The sequence below is a fragment of the Chlorocebus sabaeus genome, chromosome 1 (assembly GCF_047675955.1).
Source record: "Chlorocebus sabaeus isolate Y175 chromosome 1, mChlSab1.0.hap1, whole genome shotgun sequence".
Classification (NCBI taxonomy): Eukaryota; Metazoa; Chordata; class Mammalia; order Primates; family Cercopithecidae; genus Chlorocebus; species Chlorocebus sabaeus.
In genome coordinates this window covers 67,395,368-67,408,630 of record NC_132904.1, presented here as the reverse complement: position 1 = coordinate 67,408,630, position 13,263 = coordinate 67,395,368, and positions in this window count along the sequence as shown.

Genomic DNA, 13,263 nt, shown 5'->3' with positions numbered 1-13,263 from the left:
CAGAGAAAAGGGAATACTTATACACTGTTGGTGGAAGGGTAAATTAGTTAAACCATTGTGGAAAGCAGTGTGGCAAATCTTCAAAAGAACTAAAAAAAAACCCTACAATTTGACCCAGCAATCCCACTACTGGGTATATGCCCAAAGGAATATAAATCATTCTCCCATAAAGATGCATGTATGCATATGTTCATTGCAGCACTAATCACAATAGCAAATACATGGAATCCACCTAAATGTCCATCAACAGTAGAGTGGATAAAGAAAATGTGGTACATATACAGCATGAAATACTACGCAGCCATAAAAACGAATGAAATAATATACTTTGCGGGAACATGGATGGACCTGGAGGCCATTATTCTTAGCAAACCATTGCAAGAACAGAAAACCAGATACTGCATTTTCTCATTTACAAGTGGGAGCTAAGCAATGAGGACACATGGACTGGAAGAGGCGAAATACAGACTCAGGGCCCTACTTGAGAGTAGAGGGTGGGAGGAGAGAGAGATTCAGAACAATTAAACAACAACAACAACAACAATTATTGGGTACTATGTTTAGTACCTGGAAGAGGAAACAATCTGTACACTAAACCCCCCAATCATAAGTTTACCTATATAACGAACCTTACCTATATAACAAACATGTATCCCTGAACCTAAAAGTTAAAATATTTAAAAAAACCTCATGTACCCCATAAATATATCACCTGCAATGTACCCACAAAACTTAACAATTGAAGAAAAAAAAAAATGAAATTAGAGAACACTGCATATTTTACCAAAATTACAAATTTTGGTCATATCCCACTTTGAGTTTACAGAAAATAGTCAAGACAGCAGTCAAGCAGGCATGTTAAGATACCAAGAAAGGAAGTCAGAAATATTCATATTAAAATAAACAAACTTGACAAAACATTCTAGCTTATTCCATAAATAAATTCCAAGAAAACAAAAAGGAAGAGAAAAATGTAAGAACTGATAAATGAATTCAATAAAGTTGCAGGACATAAAATCAACATACAAATATCAATAGCATTTCTATAGGCTATCAGCAATTAATCTAAAAAAGAAATCAAGAAAGCAATTCCACTTATAATAGCTACAAAAAATAAAATACCTTAGGATAAATTTGTCAAGTGAAAGATCTCTATATGGAAAACCATAACACACCCATGAAAGAACTCAAAGAACACACACACACAAATGGAAAGATATCCTATGCTTGTGTACTGGAATAATTAATATTGTTAAAATGTCTTACTACCTAAAACAATCTACAGGCAATGCAACCCTTATCAAAATATCAATGACATTCTTCACAAAAATAGTAAAACACAATTCTAAAATTTGTATCGACCCACAATAAACCCTGAATAGCTAAAGCAATCCTGAGTAAAACAAAAAACAAAACCAAAACTGGAGGCATGACACTACCTAACTTCAAATTATACCTCAAATCTATAGTAGCTAAAACAACATGGTACTATCATAAAAACAGACACATAGACCAATGGAACAGAATAGAGAACTCAGAAATAAATCCACACATTTACAACCAACTTATTTTTCACAAAGATGCCAGTAACATACATTGTGAAAGGGACAATCTCTTTAATAAATGGTGCTGAAAAAACTGGATATCCATATGCAGAAAAATGGAAGTAGATCCCTATTTTTTACCATATACAAAAATCATTTCAAGATAGATTAAAAGCATAAACGTAAGACCTGAAACTATGAAACGACTAGGAGAAAACATTGGGGAAATGCTACAGAACACTGGCCTGAGCAAAGGTTTTTTTGGGTAAGACATCAAAAGTACAACAAAGGCAGAAATAAGACAAATGGGATTACATAAAGCTAAGAAGCTTTTATACAGTAAAGGAAACAATTGACAAAGTGAAGAGGCAACCTACATAATGGGAGAAGATTTTTGCAAACTATCCCACAAGGTATTAATAACCAGAATATAAAAGGAACTCAAACAATTCAATAGTGAAAAAAAAAATAATCTGATTAAAAAGTGGGCAAAAGACCTGAATAGGCATTTAACAAAAGACGATATACCAATTGCCCGAAGATGTATGAAAAAAGGTTCAACATCACTAATCATTAGGGGAATGAAACTCAACTGACAATGAGATGCCACCTCACCCCAGTTAAAATGGCTTTTATTAAAAAACAAAAAACAAAGTAACAGATGCTGGAGAAGATGAGGAGAATGGGGAATGCACTTACATTGTTGGTGAGAACATAAATTAGTACAGCCACTATGGAAAACAGTATGGAGGTTCCTCAAAAAATTAAAAATAGAACTACTTTATGATCCAGCAGTCTGATTGCTGGATACATACCCAGAAGAAAGAACATTATTAGTATGTCAAACAGATATCTGCACTCCCATGTTTGTTGCAGCCTTATTAACAATAGCCAAGATATAGAGTCAGCATAAGTGTCCATCAGTGGATGAATGGATAAAGAAAATGTGGTACATATACACAATGCGGTATTATTCAGTCATTAAAAAGAATGAAATCCTGTCATTTGCAACACCATGGATGGAAATGGAGGCCATTATGTTAAGTGTGATAAGCCAGGCACAGAATGGAAAATATCACATATTCTCACTCCTATGTGAGAACAAAAAAATTGGATCTCATGAAGGCAGAGGGTTAGAATGGTGGTTACCAAAGGTTGGAAAGTACAAAGGGGAAGGGGGACATGAGAGATTGGTTAGTGGGTACAAATATACAGTTAGGTAGATTGAATAAGTTCTGCTATAATATTTGATAGTACAATAGGGAGACTATTAATACTATTAAATTACTATTAACAATAATTTATTGTGTATTTCACAGTTACTAGAGGAAAATAATTGAAATGTTCCCAATAGAAAGAAAAGATAAATGTTTAAGATGCATAACACAATTACACTGATTTGATCATTATACATTGCGTACATGTATGAAAATATCACTTGTACTCCTAAAATATGTACTGTTATTTTATACACACACACACACACACGACTTGACTCTTATCAACCAAAAGAAATGCGTGGACCTTGTTAGTATCTTGTTTTGAGCAAATCAAATGTTAAACACGAGCAAACTAACAAAAAGAAACATTTTTACAGGGTAATCCTGAATTGCAATAAATGTGGATGTGAGCTGATGATTGTTGTAGCTGCATATGAGTATATATAGATCCACCTATTCTTGCTTTAATTTTGGGTATTTTTGATTTTTTATAATAAAATATTAAGAAAATAGTTTTCTTTTATAACAAGTGACAACATTAATGAAAATAGCTTTCTGGTTAAACTTGGTAAATCATACAAAACCTTTCTCTCTCTACTCTCTCCAAATTCCCATTTAAGTGATAGTAAAAATAACAAGTTATTAACTCACAACGACAAAAGCACAGGATAGGATATAAGAGATGCAAATATTATAGTCTATGGGTAAACCAGAAAGAGTGGTGGGAAACTGATAGAAATAAAAGATAAAGTTCTCATAGAAAGGTTGCATCACAGATCCACTGCAAAATGACTAGGGAGTTACAGCTGATAAAAGCAAGAGTGAGGAGAGAAATTGAGAACAGGATGAGTTTATGAGGAGCAGCTGTAAGATCCCCTCTCCTGGATATACCTTCTACCCTGGTAGAAGTCAGATTACTTTCCGAAAACATTCTACCAACAAGGCTCTGGATCCAGAAATGCTTGAAAGAAATGAAAACTGGACAGTATTTAAAACAAGTGATATGAGGAATGGCAAGACTGCCCAGCTCTCCTTTTCTTGCTTGATTCACTGAGTTCTGGTAATCAGGCTTATTCTGCATCACCTCATGGTCACCTTGGGTGCCCACCCAGCAGGAAAAGCCTGTGGAGAAATGCCAGTCCAGATAAGGACAGCTGAGATACTGAGACAGTGCTCAGATGACCTCAGGATGCCAAACAGGAAAAGAACTGGATATATTGTCACATCTGCTCCCTTTTTAAAGAAATTATAGGGAGCATAGTCTTGGAAATATGGTCTTGGATTCCAGTTCATCTCAGAGATATAAACTTCAGGACCTTAGGAAACCAGCCTCTTCCAGCCCATGTTCTTCAAGTGGGGATAGGACTATGGTCTCTCATTGTCCCAGACTATTTCTCCTTTTTATGCTTTATGTCCAGCTCCATCCCACTGATGTATCTCCATCTGAGGCTGAGGTGCTGGAAGCCACTCGTCTGAGAATTAGAGAAGGGGATGTGTTGGGGCCCAGATTACTCACCCTAGCTGTAGTCCCAGGCTGTCCTCCCACTCATATCCTGCAGGAGCCCAGAATGCCTGTGGCAGAGCAACTAGGTTTTATCTCGTTACACAGAGACACTTTGGCAGAAGTGCCTATCTCCAGGGAAGGCCAGGCTTGGGTCACAGAGGAATCAGTCACTCCACTCAGGTCCCTGGAGAATGGGAAAGTTGGGGCTGGCTTTGGAACCAGGAACAGACAGGTGCTTGGAGAAACTAAACCATAAGAAGGAAAGAGAGACCAGAATCATAGATTCTACACTGTCCCACCAAGTTTAAATTATCCTCAGAAACTATCAACTTCCACAGCTCATCTGAATTTGAAATCTTTCCAGGATGGATGATACTGCTGAAGCCTCCTCTGGGCCAGGCCACAGGATGCATCCTACAGGAGCTCATAGTCTTTGTAGAGGCGCGGGATATGGAGTGATGTGGTTGAGAGCCCAGCAGTGGCCCACTCCAGCCTGAGGGAGTCAGGGAAGGCTTCCTGGAGGAGGTGGAGAGAAAAGAGACTTCTGACAGGCCCCCAAACCCTGTCCGAAGCCCTCAGCTCTCATTCTTGGAAGGGTACCAGGACTATGGGCTTGAAGCTCCAGGCTAGGAGTGTGGTACAGATTCTACCCATATTCCTAGCCTGGGACTGACCTGCTGAATCAGCAGACTCAAAAGGAGAGAACTTGGACAGAGGCAAGAACATGAACTTCAGAGGCATCAGATCTGAGTTTGAGGCTCCCTCTTGAACTTTTCTTACTTCTGAGAGAGTTTCCATAGTAGCTCTGGCCTCAGCTCTTTCCTAAATCAATTTGGACTATGCTCATTCACCTGCAACTTCTTTCTATGGACACATTTGACTCTTTCTTGTTTTTGATTTTGCCTGCACCCTCTCATGCTGAATTGGGCTCAGCCTGTCTCTACCTTTCTTCTCCTGCGGTGATAAGTAAACTTAGGAAAAAAATCACACACTCTTGAAAATTTATATCTAAACAAATTTGTGGCCTTTAACCCGAGCTGAGACCTTAGCACTGCTTCACAATTATTTTCTTTCTGTTTTTAAATTGTCACAATTTTTCTCAAGCTCTTTACCCAACCTGCCTCCACTCCTCTCATTAGTTAATTTGGTATTGCTCCTGACTTCACACAGAAAATGGAAGCCATCAAGTGGGCCTTCCCTTAGCTTCCTGCCCAATGCATCTGCTATCTGAACTGTTTCCATTTTATATACATACTCTGCCAGAGAGACAATTCTTTTTTTTTGAGACAGAGTCTCATCCTGTTGCCTAGGCTGGAGTGCAATGGCATGATCTCGGCTCACTGCAATGTCTGCTTCCTGGGTTCAAGAGATTCTCGTGCCTCAGCCTCCCAAGTAGCTGGGATTACAGGTGTGCACCACCATGCCTGGCTAATTTTTGTGTTTTTAGTAGAGACAGGGTTTTACCACATTGGTCAGGCTGGTCTTGAACTCCTGACCTCAAATTATTCACCTGCCTCAGCCTCCCAAAGTGCTGAGATTGCAGGTGTGCAGATAGACCATTCTAAGGAACATGCTGCTTCACGTTAACTCCCTCTCCACACTTTTAACTACTTCTTTGCTGGCTGTCCATAACTTACAGCAAAAACAATTCTGAATGCCATTTCATGGATGGCACCTAAGACTCTTTAACGTTTTTTATTTTATTTTATTTTATTTTTATATAAAGCTTTTAAAGATGGTTGTGGATTCTCATGCAATTTTAAGAGATAATTCAGAGAAATTTTGTGTATATTTTACCCAGGTCCCCCAGTGGAGTGACAGCTTACAAAACAGTGCAATATCAAAATAAGGATTTTGAAGGTACAGAAGGAATGTAAAACAATATTATAAGGACCATATATGGAAAGCCCATGGCTAATATAGTCGATGACAATAAAGTAAAAGATTTTCCCCTAAGATTAGGAATAAGACAAGAACTCTCACCATGTTTATTCAATATATACTATTCAGAATATATACTGGAAGTCTTAGAGCAATTAGGTAAGAAAAAGAAAAGACATCCAAATCCAAAAGAAAGAAGTAAAATTATATCTGTTTGCAGAAGGCATGACTTAATATATAGAAAACCATAAAGATCCCAACTAAAAAACTGTTAGAACTAATAAACAAAATCAGTAAAGTTGTGAGACACCAAATCAACATAAAAATTGGTTGCATCTCTATGCATTATGAATGAACTACCCCAAAAAGAAAACAATTGCACTTACAATAACATCAACAAAAAATAAAATACTTAGAAATAAATTTAACCATGGAAGTGAAATACCTGTTACTCAAAAAAAAAAAAAAAAAAAACTACAAAAAAATTGATCAAATAAATTGAAGATGGCACAAATAAATGGAAAAATATCCAGTTTCAAAGAAGAGTTAATGAATTGGTATTGTTAAAGTTTCCGTACTATACAAAGTGATCTATAGTCTCAGTGAAATTTCTATCAAAATTTCAATGATATTCTTCACGGAAATAGAACAATCCTGAAATTCCTATGGCATTAAAAACAAAAACAAACAATCAAACAAAAACAGCAAAAATCCTACTAGCCAAAGCCATCTTGAGCAAAAAGAATAAGGTGGGAAGCGTGACACAACACTATGGTAATTAAAACAGCGTAGTTCTTGCATAAAAACTGATATATAAATTGATATATAAACCAATGGAACAGAGTAGAAAGCCCAGAAATAAATCCACACATTTATGGCCCATTGACACTCAGCAAAGGTACAAGAACACACAGTGGCGCAAGGAGAGTCTCTTCAACAAACGGTTTTGGGAAAACTGGCTATCCATATGCAAAAGATGAAACTGGACCCTTATTTTACTCCACATACCAAAACCAACTCAAAATAGATTAAAGACTTAAATTTGAGATCTGAAACTCAACTACCAAAAGAAAATATAATGAAAAAATTTCTAGATGTTGATCTGCATAACAAATTTTTGGATATGAATCCAGAATGTAGACAACAAAAGTAAAAAATAGACAAATGGGATTACGTAAAATTAAAAAGCTTATGCACAGAAACAATCGAGTGAAGAGACAACCCATGTGATAGGAGAAAATGCAAAGCATACATCAGGTGAGGGGCTACTCTCCAAAACATATAGAAAATACAATTTAGTGTCAAAAACCAAATAATCCAATTAAAAAGTAAGCAAAGAACCTGTATAGTTTCTTCTCAAAAGAAGATACACAAATGGCTAAAAGGTATTTGAAAAGATGTTTATTATCAATAATCATTAATGAAATGCAAATAAAAACCACATTATCAGCTTGTACTTGTTAGAATGGTTATTATCAAAAATGAAAAAAATGGTAAGTGTTAGTAAGGAACGGGGGACCCTTGAATACTATTGGTCAAAATGTAAATCAATATACTCATTATGGAAAATAATATGGAGGTTCCCCAAAAACTAAAACTAGAACTATCATATGATCCAGCAATCCCTTTTCTGGATACATATCCCAAAAAATGAAATTAGTATCTCAAAGAGATATCTGTATGCCCATGTTCTTTGCAATATTATTCACAAGAGCCAAGATATGGAATTAACCCAAATCCCCATCAACAGATAAAGGGAAAATGAAAAGGTGATACGCACACATGTACACACACACACACACATGCACACACACTATTCAGCCTTAATAAAGAAGGAAACTCTGTCATTTGCAACAACATGGATGAACCTGGAGGACATTATGTTAAGCAAGGTAAGTCAGGTACAGAAAGACAAATACTACATGACCTCACTTATAAGTGGAATCTTAAAAAGTCAAACTCATGGAAGCAGAGAGTAGAACAATGGTTTCCAATCACTGGGGCTCCTGGGTGGAAAAAACAGGGAGGTGTTTAAAAGGTACAAAATTTCAGTTATGTGGGATGAATAAAATCTGATCTAATGTACAGCATAGTGACTGCAATTAATTATATCTGATCGTATACTTTAAATTTGCTAAGAGACCTTAAAAGTTCTCAACACACACAGACGTACAAGGGAACTATGTGAGGTGATTGTTATGTAAATTTGCTTGATTGTGGTAATCACTTCACAATGTATACATATATCAAAACATTATGTTGTTAGGGTAAACATGGACATAAAGACGGCAACATTAGACACTGGGGACTACTAGAGGAGGGAGGGTGGGAAGGGGGTGTAGGCTGAGAAAATACTTATTGGATACTATGCTCGCTATCTGGTTGATGGGATCATTCATACACCAAAACCCAGCCAGATGCATTTTTCCCATGTAATAAACCTGCACATGTACCCTCTGAATCTAAAATAAAACTTGAAACAAAAACACAAACAAAAACACCATACTGTATGCTGTAAACATATACAATTTTTATTTGTCAAGTATACCTCAATAAATCTGGAAAAAATAGGTACTTGCAAAATAAAACAATGAGAATATTAACACTGATACATACAGTCAAGGCATTGAACATTTCCACCACCACAAGGATTCCTCATGTTGCCCTTTTGTATTTATGCTCACTTTCCTCCTTTGCCATCCCCTTCTTAATCCCTGAAAACCACAAATGTGTTCTATATTGCTATAATTTTGTTATTTTCAGACATTATATATTCTAGATACTAGTCCTTTGTTGTATCCTTGGTTTGGAAATACATTCTCCCACTTTCTGGGTCCTCTTTTCATCCTCTTAGCAGGAATTTTGACAGAGCAAAATTTTTAACTTTAATGAAGTCTAATTTATCATTTTTTTCTTGTATAATATGATAAATTTGTGGAACTCACTTAGCTTTAGGGGGTTTTAAAAAATAGATTATTTGAATATTTTTCTATGTATGTAATAATAGGTATATAATATAAAGTACAAATAGGGATATTTTATTTCTTTATTTTTGTCTGTATGCCTTTTACTTTTTTTTCCTGCTTTATTGCATTGACTATGGACTGTGTTGGATACGAATGATGACAGTCGACATTTTTTCCTTGTTCCCACGTTAAGAGGGAAGACATTCAGTCATTCACCTTTAACTATAATATTAACTATAGGTTTTTGTAGATGCTCATTTTCAAGTTGAGGAATTTCTCTCTGTTCTTATTTTTGTGAGTTTTCATCATAAATGTTGAATTTTTATCAAATGCATTTTCTGTACCAATTTTATATCATCGTGTGAGATTTATTTTTAATGCTGTTAAAATTACTTGATTTTTGAATATTAAACACGCCTGGCCCTCCTGAAAACAAAACACACTTGGTTATAATTTTAAAAAGTACACATAATGTAAACTTTACCACCTGAACCTGTGTTTTTTTTTTCTTTTTTTTTTTTTTTTTTTTTTTTAGAGACGGAGTCTTCCTCTGTCACCCAGGCTGGAGTGCAATGGCACGATCTCCATTCACTGCCATCTCCGCCTTCTGGGTTCAAGCGATTCTCCTGCCTCAGCCTCCCGAGTAGCTGAGAGGACAGGCGAGCACCACTATGCCTGGCTAAGTTTTTGTATTTTTAGTAGTGATGAGGTTTCACCATATTGTCCAGGCTGGTCTCAAACTCCTAATCTCGTGATCCATCCACCTTGGCCTCCCGAAGTGCTGGGATTACAGGCGTGAGCCACAGCGCCCGGCCCAACCATTTTTAAGTGTACAATTTAGTTGTGTTAAGCATATTTACATTGTTGTACAACTAATGTCCAGAACATTTTCATCTTGTGAAACTGAAATTCTATAACCCATTAAACAAATAATTTCCCGTTTGCCCCTTCCCCGTCTCCTGGCTACCACTATTCCACTTTCTGTTTCTAAGAGTTTGACTACCTCATGTAAGTGACATCATACAGTATTTGTCTTTTTGTGACTTTCTTATTTCACTTAGCATAATGTCCTCAAGCTCCGTCCATGTTGTAGCACCTGTCAGAATTTTCTTCCTTTTTCAGGCTGAGTAATTTTTCATTGTGGGTATGTACTAAATTTGTTTATCCATCATCTGTCCATTGACACTTGGCTGCCTCCACCCTTTGACTATTGTGAATAGTGCTGCTGTGAACATGAGTGTGCAAATATACTTTCAAGATCCTGGTTTCAATTCTTTTGAGATTACTCAGAAGTAGGATCACTGGAACATACAGTAATTCCATTTTTAATATTTTGAAGAACTGTGACAACATTTTACCGTTTTACATTTCTATCAAGAGTGTTAAAGGATTCTAATTTCTCCACATTCTAGTAGCCATACTGAGTGTCGTACACTGTGAAAAATGTTTGTGTTTATATCTGAGAGATATTAGCCTGTAGTTTTTTGTTTTGTTTTGTTTTGTTTTGTGGTTTTTGTACTGTTTTTGTTATCAGAGTAATACTAACGTCACAAAACATATCGGAAGATGTTTTCTCCTTTTCCATTTATTGGAAGAGATAGTGTAGAATTCTTCTTTTAATCTTTATTAGAATTTTCTAGTGAAACAATCTGGACCTATGGATTTCTTTTTGGGGATTTTATAAATTAAAAATTCAATTGTTAATAGTTACAGGGTTACAAATTATATATTCGTATTTTGGGAGTTGTGGCAGTTTGTGTTTCACTAGGAGGTGGTCCACTTTTCTAGGTTGATATTTATGTGTGTAGAATTGTTTGTAGTATTTCCTTAATATTCCTTTGATGTACATAGAGTCTGTAATAATAACCTATGTTTCATTCTTGTTATTAATTCATGCCTTTCTTTTTTTTTTCTCTGTTAGTCTTGCTAGGAGCTTATTAATTTTATTGATCTCTTCAAAGAATCAGCTCTGTTTCAAAGATTTTATTTATTTTTTTTCGTTTTTAATTTTACTGATTTCTTCTCTTATCCCTATCATGTCCTTCTACTTGCTTTGGGTTTTGTTTTGCTCTTCTTTTCCTAGGTTCTTGATGGCATAGCCTAGATTATTGATATGAGACTTTTCTTCCTTTTTAATATATTCATTTAAGCTACAAATGCTGTTATCAGCACTGTTTTGTCTGTGTTATACAAATTTTGGTATGTTTTATTTTCATTTTTGTTCACATCAAATTATTTTTGATTTCCATTGAGACTTCTTTTTGTTATCCATTAATTATTTAGGAATTTCCACGTTATCTTTCTGTGATTACATTGTATTTGAAGAACATATTGTGTGTAACTTTTATTCTTTTAAATTCGGTCTCTGTCGATACTGGTGGTAGGGGATTTGTTACTGCTAAGTGAAGATGGGAATTTTCCTCACATTATCTTTATGATAACGTGGTGCGAGGGTCCTCATTACTCTTGGGTGATGGTGAATATCTTGATTCTCTACTAGGCCTGCTCTGCCATCATCCCATTGGGGATGGGATGGACGTCTTATTACTGCCCAGAGAGGGTTGAAATCCAGGCACCCACATGGTTTCCACTGACACCATGGAGAAAGGGGCTACTTATTACTGGCTGGCAGGAATGACAGTCTCAACTGCCTATTCGACTTTCTCTGACACCACCACCCTGAGGAGGGTGTTGGGTGCCTCATTACAGCCTCATGAGGTTGGAAGTCTGGGTTCTCCATTTGGCCTTTGCTAACATGAGTTGGGGAGCCATGTGGTCACAGGTTTTTTTTTTTTTTTTTTTTTTCCTGCAGTGTTTTGCTGGAGTAAAGTGGTTTTTTGAAGTCTTCTGCCTTGCTAGGATTCCCCTTTCATTGGCTAGAGGGAGCAGGCTTTTGAGAGGGCTTTTGCTGTCTGTGCACGTTAGCATTTCTGTGTTATCAGTTTCTTCAACTCCAAGTCAGATATATGAGGTAAGAAGAAAATCCAATCATTAAGGATGACCACTATGTCATTCCTCTATTTCATGATGTCTTTCTTCATATCCCAAGCTCCTTAGATGGTCTGCCTCTTGTCTACCTTTGGAATTTTGTGTTTGTTTTATACACAGTGCCCAAGGTTTTTAGTTGTTCTTAGCAAATAAATAAAAACATGTTCTTAGCAAATAAATAGGAAAATATGTCTATTCTGTCTTCCCCAATGTGGGAGGAGTCTTAAATCTTAAAGGATTAGTCTAAAAATCTTAAAGGATTTTTAATTTATCTATTCAGCCTTGGCTCCTGAGACAATTGTAAATCATTTAAAAGCCCTGCAATTTCAATTCCTATTTCAGTCACTGCTATGGCTGCCAGTTCTGTGCAGGCACGGCCTGTCACAGGCTCATCTGGGCCCTGTGCCATGCGCCACCTCCTTCTCACCTGGGGTTTCTCCTTTGATGCTCTGTCATGGGGGCCCATGGGAACCCACTGAATACTCAAGCATAGGCAGTCTGCCAGTATTGGGAGTTAATGCTCTGTGGAGCAATTCTTAACTAATTGAATACAGGAGGAATAATTACTTTTCATTTACTTCCCCACGAAGAAGACTATGGGCAAGTCCTGCAAGAACTGGCAACAGTCTCCTATTATGTGGACAACTCTACAATGCATGTTTGTTTGGGGTCTCCCTTTTCCCTGCTCCAAACTCCCTATCCCTGACTTTTGCTCACTGGGTCCAGTCCCCAGTAGAGTAGCTTCTCTTAGGCTTTTGCCTTAGGAGAACTCAGGGGAACACATGTCCTATGCTTTGGCAGTAAAATCTTCTTGCATTGTCAGAAGTCACCTCACTATTTGATGCCTCCATGTACTCCCTCTGCTTTAATCTCACTTACTTCTCCCAAACCTCAATCTGGCACCTGTTTAAATGTCACCTGTTCATGAAACTTTCCTTCTTCTCCACAACAAAGCTGTTTTCTCCCTTCTCTGTGGCTGCTGTACCTTGTTTATTCCTCCATGGGGGCACTGAGGGCTCTCAAGACATTTGGTTTTATATCTGATACTCATTGTAGTATCCACTATTATTATATTTTGTTTCTTTTATATTTTAGGTCCTGAAACATTGTCAATGATTCTTGAATGTCTAACATTAAATGATACTAAGAAATGGACACTG